This window comes from Echinops telfairi, unplaced genomic scaffold, assembly GCF_000313985.2.
Source record: "Echinops telfairi isolate 266 unplaced genomic scaffold, ASM31398v2 ScPeMD7_5592;HRSCAF=6446, whole genome shotgun sequence".
In the NCBI taxonomy this organism is placed as follows: domain Eukaryota; kingdom Metazoa; phylum Chordata; class Mammalia; order Afrosoricida; family Tenrecidae; genus Echinops; species Echinops telfairi.
Genome location: NW_022109491.1, coordinates 6,004,945 through 6,012,924, shown reverse-complemented (window position 1 = coordinate 6,012,924; position 7,980 = coordinate 6,004,945). Strand labels below are relative to the sequence as shown.

At 52.4% G+C, this 7,980-nt stretch overlaps 1 protein-coding gene across 1 annotated transcript in view; it reads right to left on the bottom strand.

The window, feature by feature from the left end:
* NFATC2 (nuclear factor of activated T cells 2) overlaps window positions 1-7,980 on the bottom strand; it is a 135,037-nt gene that overhangs the window by 57,005 nt on the left and 70,052 nt on the right. The gene's annotated exons all lie outside the window — the stretch shown is intronic.

The following is a 7,980-nucleotide window of genomic DNA, read 5'->3' as shown; positions in this document are numbered from 1 at the left end:
ACTGACCCACCTTCGAAGCATCAGTTTCAAGAACCTGCTTATCTGCCCTGGCCAGGTTTGTATGGCCCAGCGCATCTTATGGGAGCCCTGATGGCCTCACATTGGGCTGCAAACAGCCAGGTCCACAGTTCAAGACCACCAGTCACTCTAAGGGAAAAAAGGGAGGCTTTCTACTCAGCTAAAGAATTACAGCCCCCCCCTCACCCACACCCACCCTGCCCCAGATAACTGAGAGCAAGAGAGAAAGAGAGAAGAGAGAGACTCCAGTCCCAATTTCACGATGCTCCTGTCAATTCTCCACTCTTGCTACAGCGGCGCCCTGGTGGTCCAATGGTTAAGTGCTCAGCACTGACTGAAAGGCTGGTGGGTTGAAGCTGCTGGGCAACAAGCCCTGCGGGCCCGCTCCTGGGGCAACGATGGCTCAGAGAGCCCCATGGGGCCATTGTGCTCGGCCTCACAGGGGCACCGGGAGTCAGAATAGAGCCAATAACCCCTGTCGACAGCGGCCAGGAGGGCACTCAGGGCCCGTGGTGCCATCCTCTCAAGGGGGTTCTCAGCAAAGCGATACACCTCAGCTTCCCCTTCTCTAAAGCGGGGAGGTCAGCAGTCCCACCGCTCGGGCTACAGTGAGGACAAGACGTGCGCAGCAGCACTAACAGCAGTTGCTGCTTCCACACATGTGCCAAGCATGGGCTAGGCAGTGCTGCCCAGTATTAAAATCTTAGGGCGCATCCGTTGTCCCCCTCCACCTGGTCACATGCACTCCCTCTGGTTGTACTAGGGTTCTTAGTGCAGCATCTGGACCCCTGCTGCTAGTAGGCTGGGGGGAGAGGGTGCAATGAATAAAAATATCCCCAGACCGCATGCAACTCCGCCTCACAGGAGGAGATGGACATTTGCAGGTGAATCATCTTTGCAGGTGACTGGTCCAGGGCCCGGCTCTATACTCGGGAGGTTGCCTGAGGATCAGTGACCTCCCCTGGGAGACCTTCAGACAAGCAAACAAGTCCAATTAGCTTCTGTGAGGGGAAGCCCACAGCAACCATCACCCGCCTCTGCCCCACTCCCCCACCCCTCCCACCCCAGCTACTGCTCTCTGATGCAATCCCAACAGCTCCTCAGTGGAATGACACCACCAGGACCTTAGGGAGGCTTTCAGGAAGCCCAGTGGGCCCCCAGTCAGCACCCGCCCACCCCCACCCCCACTCCTGAGCAAGCCAGGTGCTGTCACCTTAAGGAAGGTGCCCCTGAAGGCTTGCTGGTGAGTGAGCCCTAGACTCTCAGCTGCAGCTGAAACAAGCATGCTAACCCTGTAGAGCGATTTTCCCAGGCTTCCTTCCTGCCCCAGAGGCTGGCAGCCATCAACTGGCTTGGTCCTCTGGGTTTGACAGCTCCGAACAGTAGGGCGCAGTGGGTCTCCCCAGCAAGGTGTTTGCTCTCCCTGGCCACATGGCTGGTCGGGGCCAAGAGGCTGGCTCAGCTCGGCCACCGACACTGCTGCAGGGTCGTGGTCACCAAGCATTCGTTACTCCCTGACTGTCAGAGATATACCTTCTCTCCAAGAACCTCAGGGGATGTGGGAGAGTCCCCCTGGGGGGGGGGGTGTCTGTGAACTATGTGACAATCACAACCGAGTGTCGAAGGAGGGCCTGGATTGATTCCAAGCGGCTCTCACCTAAGCACTAGCTACCCGTGTGCATTGCAGGGAGACCAGAGACCTATGGAACAGATGTCACAAGCAGCCCTACCCGTAACACCCCCAGAACCGGAAACCACCCCGTCTGTCCACAGCAGCCAGACAAATCATGGCACACCCGTACCACGGACCATTGCTCAACAATAAGGAGGAAAGAGCCAACGACACCCACAACAGGGATGCCACTCAGAGACACAAAACCCTGGAGGGTGCACCCAGCATAATCCCATGACATGACATTCTAGAACTCGTCCATCCAGGGGATAGACATCCGCACCATGGGCTGGGATGTGTGCGGGGGGTGAGAAGAAGGTGTTGACTACCAGGGAGTGAAGGGTTCTGCACAGCGTGGTGCTGACAAAAGTGTGGATCGTGGTCATTTACAACCTGTGTGATCTAATGGGCCTGATGACAGCTCCATGAAGAGGTGTGTGTGCGTGCATGCGTGCGTGCATGGCCACATCAGTGCATCACTCCCTGGCCCCATCCCATGGGGACTGCCGGACACAGACTGTCCTGTGGGTTTCTGACACTGTACCTCGTTATGGGACTAAAGCCTCCTCTTTCGCCCGAGGACAGGCGGGTGGTTTCCAACGGCTGACCTTACGGTGAGCGGCCCAATGCATAACCCACGACGCCACCAGGGCTCCCTGTGAGTGAGTGATTGAGTGTGGATACACAGACAGACACAAATGTACATGTATATACATATTACAAAGGAGAGAGGCATAAGAATCCTTCTTGAGCCCACACCCAAGGGTGCCCCACCCTCCCTGGCCAAAGCGTCAAGTGAATTCACACTCTACCCTCTGCCCGGGCAGGGCTTGGAGTCAAACTGCTTTAGCTGGTTTCTAACGGCTGCAAAGGCCCTTCGCGAGTTGAAGAGGAAGCCCATGGTCCAAGGAAGAGCGGCAGGAATCGGAGGTTCTGGAAGGTTCTCACCAGACGAGGGCAGTCCCTGTAGACGTGTCCTTTGTGTTATTGTTGCCACTGTCCCCAGCTGGGCAACGTGGCCATGGTTGCTTTGACTCCTTGTGCTTTTCTACAAACGCTCCGGAGACTCTCACTGCTCTGCTGGCCCTGGTCTCTGCTCCGATGTAGGGAAAGGAGAAAGCACTGGGTTGCGGGACCCTCTCTCCTGAAGGGCCAAAGGCTTCCCCCAGGAAGGGTCCTTTCAGCAGAGGCTGTGGGTACTGAGGAGAGGGCTAGAGGTGGGCAGGGCCTAAACTTTGGGGTGTACAAGAATCACGGGGGTGGGGGGCTTCAGTTCCCATGTCTGTTCGAAGGACCTGAAGAACCCAAGTAAATCCTAGCTTTCAGGTGGGGAGGGGTGGCATCCCTATTATTTTGTAAATTCCCTAGGTGATTCAATGATGCGGCCAGCAGGTAGAACCAATATTCTGGGTGGAGGTGACCAGGCTGGCAAAGGTCCAGGAATTGGAGAAAAAGCCCAGAGCGCTGGGGGACTGAGGAGCCTGTGCAGCAAGGAAACAGAGAGAACTGAAGAGGTGTAGGCCCTTGTTGGGGTCCAAGAGGGTGTTCTTCTTCATGCCCTCAGGAAAGTGGGAAGCCTGGTTTTCTGCCTGGAATGGGAAGAGGTTGGAAGCCTGGAAAGGGTCCCCAAACTCTATTACCAACCCCACCCTCAGCATGTGGCCTCCTGGCGTGGAAGGTAAGGAAGGAGAGGCGCTCCTTGTGGAGTGGGTCGCATGCAATGTGCGTGCTCTTTATAGCAGAGACCCAGCGACACTGGAAAGGACACCCAGCGACAAAGGTGACAATGGCATGAAGACAAAGGATGAGACTAGAGGGACATCATCTACAGCCGAGGCCGGAAGCTCGGCGTAAGCAGGGGTGGTTTCTCCAGAAGAGCCAAGTCTGCTGACCCCTTGATTCAAGCCCACTCCCAGAAGAGAACGCATTTCTATGGTTCCCTTGGTGGCTGCTGGGTACGCAGCCCTAGGAAACGAATCCACCAGGTAAGCAGAGCCCAGCTGAGAGGACAAGGAACCGGGGTCAATGCTGAGCACACACTGGGGAGCCAAAAGGGCCTGAGGAGTGGCCAATGCAGACAGTGAGCTCAGGTGTGACAGGGACTGATGGGTGAACAGCTGCAATGCTCCCCAAGGGATGAGGACAGGCTGCAGTCGCGTGCAGGCTGGTTGTCGGGGAGGGGGAGGGGAGGGGTCCTCTTCCACGCTCTTGGCAAGGGGCAGGGGTGGGGAGCATGGTTATCTGCAGGGAGTGAATCAGGGGCCATGGGCAGCAGCCAGCAGCAGGAAGACAGAAGAAGGTTCAGCCAGTTGTTGCTGAGAGTAAGAGAGGCAGCAGCAGAGGAAACACTGGCATGGTCCCTTGACAATGCTGGTGAAGGCGTGCATGTGTGCATGCGTGTGTTAATCAATAGGCGTCTGCGCTTCTATCAAGTCAGTCTACTGTCGAAAGGGTGGCCTCTGGCGCCTGGTTCAAGGTTTCTCCACCAGAAAACCAAAACCAAACTCACTGCCACCAAGTCTGTTCCAACTCATGGAAACTGAGAACGCTTCACTGATCCCTAAGACAATGCAAAAGGCAGCCGCCAAGGTACACAAGCTAGCCCTCCAGGCGAGCACCAACTCACCGCCCCACTGGTCAATTTATTGTCAAAGAAAATGTTTATATTTGTAGTCAATAAACACTGAGTATCTCAACAGGGGTATGCATGGGTCAATGAGGCAAGAATATTTATTGTACACATACTGTCAATAAGTATTTGTTGACAACTAGTCAATAAGTATTTATTAGCTATCTCCCCATAGTGTACATAGGCCAATTAGTGACTATTTATTGTGCGTGTACCATTAAATATTGACCATTTGTCAATAAATATTTATTGAATATAGTCTCAAGAATATACCTAAGGCTATTCATATTGGCTGTTTACACTGTGTCAGAAGTTTGTGTTGACAAGTGTGGTTGTGGGATAGTCAGTCGGACCACTGCCATCCTGTGCACAACAGACCCAGATGCTGCCTGCTCCTGCACCACGCCATCGCTGCGGAGACGGGGTCACCCTCTCCTGGTGAGGGCCTTCCTCCTTCTTGATGCCCCTCTACCTTACCTAGCAGGCTCCCCCTTCTCCAGGGCCTCCTCTCTCTGGACAACACGTCCAAAGGACGTGAGACCAAGTCTCGCCATCCTTGCCTGGAAGGAGCATTCAGGCTGTCCTCCCTCTGAGCGAGGTTTGTTTGCTCTCTTGGCAGTCCACGGTACTTTCAATATTTCTCACCAGCACCGCAATTCAAATGCAGTGTTTCTTCTTCGGTCCTTCTGTTTAAGGTCCAACTTTCACATGCATATGGGGCAACTGAAAATGCCATGGCTTGGGTCGGGCGCACCTTTGTCCTCAAAGTCACCTCCCGGCTTTTCAGCACTCTAAAGTGGTCTTGTTGACAACTGGTCAATAGATATTTCTTGACTATCTCCCCACAAAGATTATACAAGAAGTAAATTACTCAATGAATATTAATAGAACAGTCAGGTTCCGGTCTAGAAAATTCGAAATGAAGCTGGAAATAAAATGGCAAAAGATTCTGGGTGAGGAAGCGCGGAGACATGTGTTGGTGGCCAAACGTGGTGTTGTAAGAAAGCAACAAAAAAGAAGGTATTTCCCAGAACTAGAAAGCTGGCGACTCTAAGCTACCAACTGAGTAAACCTGAGTGAATCACTTTACTAAGAAAGTCTCTGGTTCCTTATCTGTCATAACAGGTAGTTGAATCAAATGGTTTTTGAAGAGGAGGAGGAAAAAGAACCCCCACACTTTTAAGGTTCAAACAACTTGAAAACTCCTTGAAGATCTCTGCTGGAGGTACGTGTGTCTCAGCGATGGTCCTCAGTTTCAGATTGAGAGAAGATAAGCTGATCTGAGGAACCCAAAGGTGAAGTGGAATGTGGGCTGTTACATCTGGCCCCTCCCAAGGCCTCCTGTTCCCCACCTTGCTACAAACCGCAACCCCATCCGAGAGAGTAATTTGCCAGGAAAGGGAGGCCTTATCGGCTGAAAATCCCCTGAAGCACTGAAGACGAGTCTGGGTTTCCCTCCAAAACAGCTTGAGATGTTCAAGGCCACACACGGGGCTGGCAGGCTTTTGTGCACAGCATGGAGAATCCAGGTTGGTATCTGCAGGTGGTTGGAGGAAGGGAATTCCAATGTATTGGCAGTGGTGTTTTTCAGTACTTATTCCCGTGTTACCTGTAGCCCGGTCTCTCCCTCTCCTCCCTTCTGCTAACAGTAGATAGTGCGAAGGCATCATGAGGTTCAGCATCTTGACCTGCAAACCCACAAGAAGCCGGAGCGCTCCTGTATCTACAGTGAACCCTCGTTTATCGCAGTTAATCGGTTCTAGACCCTACCGTGATAAATGAAATTCCGCGAAGTAGGATTCCTTATTTGTAAATCAAATATTTTCGTAGTTAGAGCATAGAGGATTGCAGAAGAGGATTCTGGTTGAGGTTTGTCTGCTGTAAAACGCTGATAGAGCTGCCTTGCCTTCTCCCGGATGACTATCGAATCCAACGGAATGTTTTTCTTGCGCCTGTCATTGATCCAAATGGCTAGGACAGACTTCGTTTTTACTATGAACTTATTACGACTTGTCACGATGCGCTTTGCTTCCTTGTTGAAAGTGAAAGTAGCCGTAGCACGGATGGTTTTTTCCTCTTTACGGATGGAGCAAACGGAAGACTCATTCAAGTGGAAATGGCGTGCAACCTCCACGATTTTCTTGCCATCTTTGATCATATCCAAAAGTTTTACCTTTTCCTGGATGGTGAGCATCTTCCTCTGGCGCTTATTTTTATCGTCAGAAGGCTTAGAAGAAGCAGCTCGTTTAAGAGCCATCATAGGGCTTAGATAACATTTCTTAAAAATCGCAATTACAGTACACTGTACAAAAGCAAAAATGCATCTGATACGTAGCTCCGATACGTAGCGATGCAGACAGAAGCGTGTAGGTACAGTATGAGCCAATCAGTGGCAGTAATGACAGAGCATGCGCTGTTACGCAAAAACCGCGATAGAGTGAAGCCGCGGAAGTCAAAGCGCGAAGTGGCGAGGGTTCACTATCTCCAATGACCAGCTCTGAGCAAGTCTGGTTATTCTCCAAAAGGAAGGTCCACTCGAAAGAGTGCTGGCTTCCAGTGCTGGGGGCCTGGCTTCAACTCTTTCTGCATAAAAAGCCTTCCCTCTGTGCCTCATCAGTGTCTCATAAAGACGAAATCAAACCAAACCCACTGCCATCAAGTCTGTTCTGACCCAGTAAGAACCCTATGCGACAGATGCCTGCAGGGTTTCCCAGGCTATGAATCTTTACACAAGCAGATGGCCCCATCTTTCGCCCATGAGCAGCTGGTGGGTTTGCTTAGCAATCTAGTGTTTGAGCGTGGTGCTAACAATGCTCCTTGAAGCCACTTGTCTAAGCCCCAGTTAGCTCATTTTGTTAAAAAATTGTTTTTTTTAAGAATCCGATTTGCAGTTAATCTTTTAAAACCCAGAAGATTTAGCCACACTGGGTCTGTGCCCCCTGTGGAAACTGGGAATGCTCCATCCTGGTCCCCAGTCTCCAGCACTCCCTACTGTCTACCGCCCAATCCACATCACTCATTTCCAGGCCTCCTAGCAAGGGAGTTTGTGGCCCTCCTCTGTAACCCCATGTCCAGTAAAGAGGGAATGCCTTGCAGTAGCATTTACTCTCAGACACCACCACAGCACCAACATAAAACAAACTATTCTGAGGGAAAGAAAAAAAAAACCAAAGAAGAAAAGAAATGGTAATTTTTTGTTTCTGGCGCCCATTGTTCACTTATTTCTTCTTTGTGCTGTTTGCTGCTGTTCTAATTTGGAAAACTTTCAAACCCTGAGCTCCCACCATGCTGCCAAGCACCAACAACACACCTGTCCTGAAAAGCCCCCGTGACTGCGTTCGTTCGAAGCGGCTCCTTCTGTTGAAACCTGGTCCCAGGCACGGAGGCCGAGTTCCGCTCAGCGTCTTTCCGAGGGCCAGGCCCGTGGCAAAGGCTGCCAACGGTCACTCTGGACTCTAACCACCGTCTGCGTGCGCTTACCCGCTCCGGACGGGAAAATGCCCAGGTCACGTGTGGATCCGGGGCCTGGCTGGTGGGAGACACCAGGGAGCTGAGTCCCAGTAATCACCCGCGAGCCAGTGAGGGAGGGGCCAGAGGAGGCAGGGTCTGGGGTGAGGAGGGATGCTCACATTCCCGTCGGACGTACTGGGGTGGGGGTGGG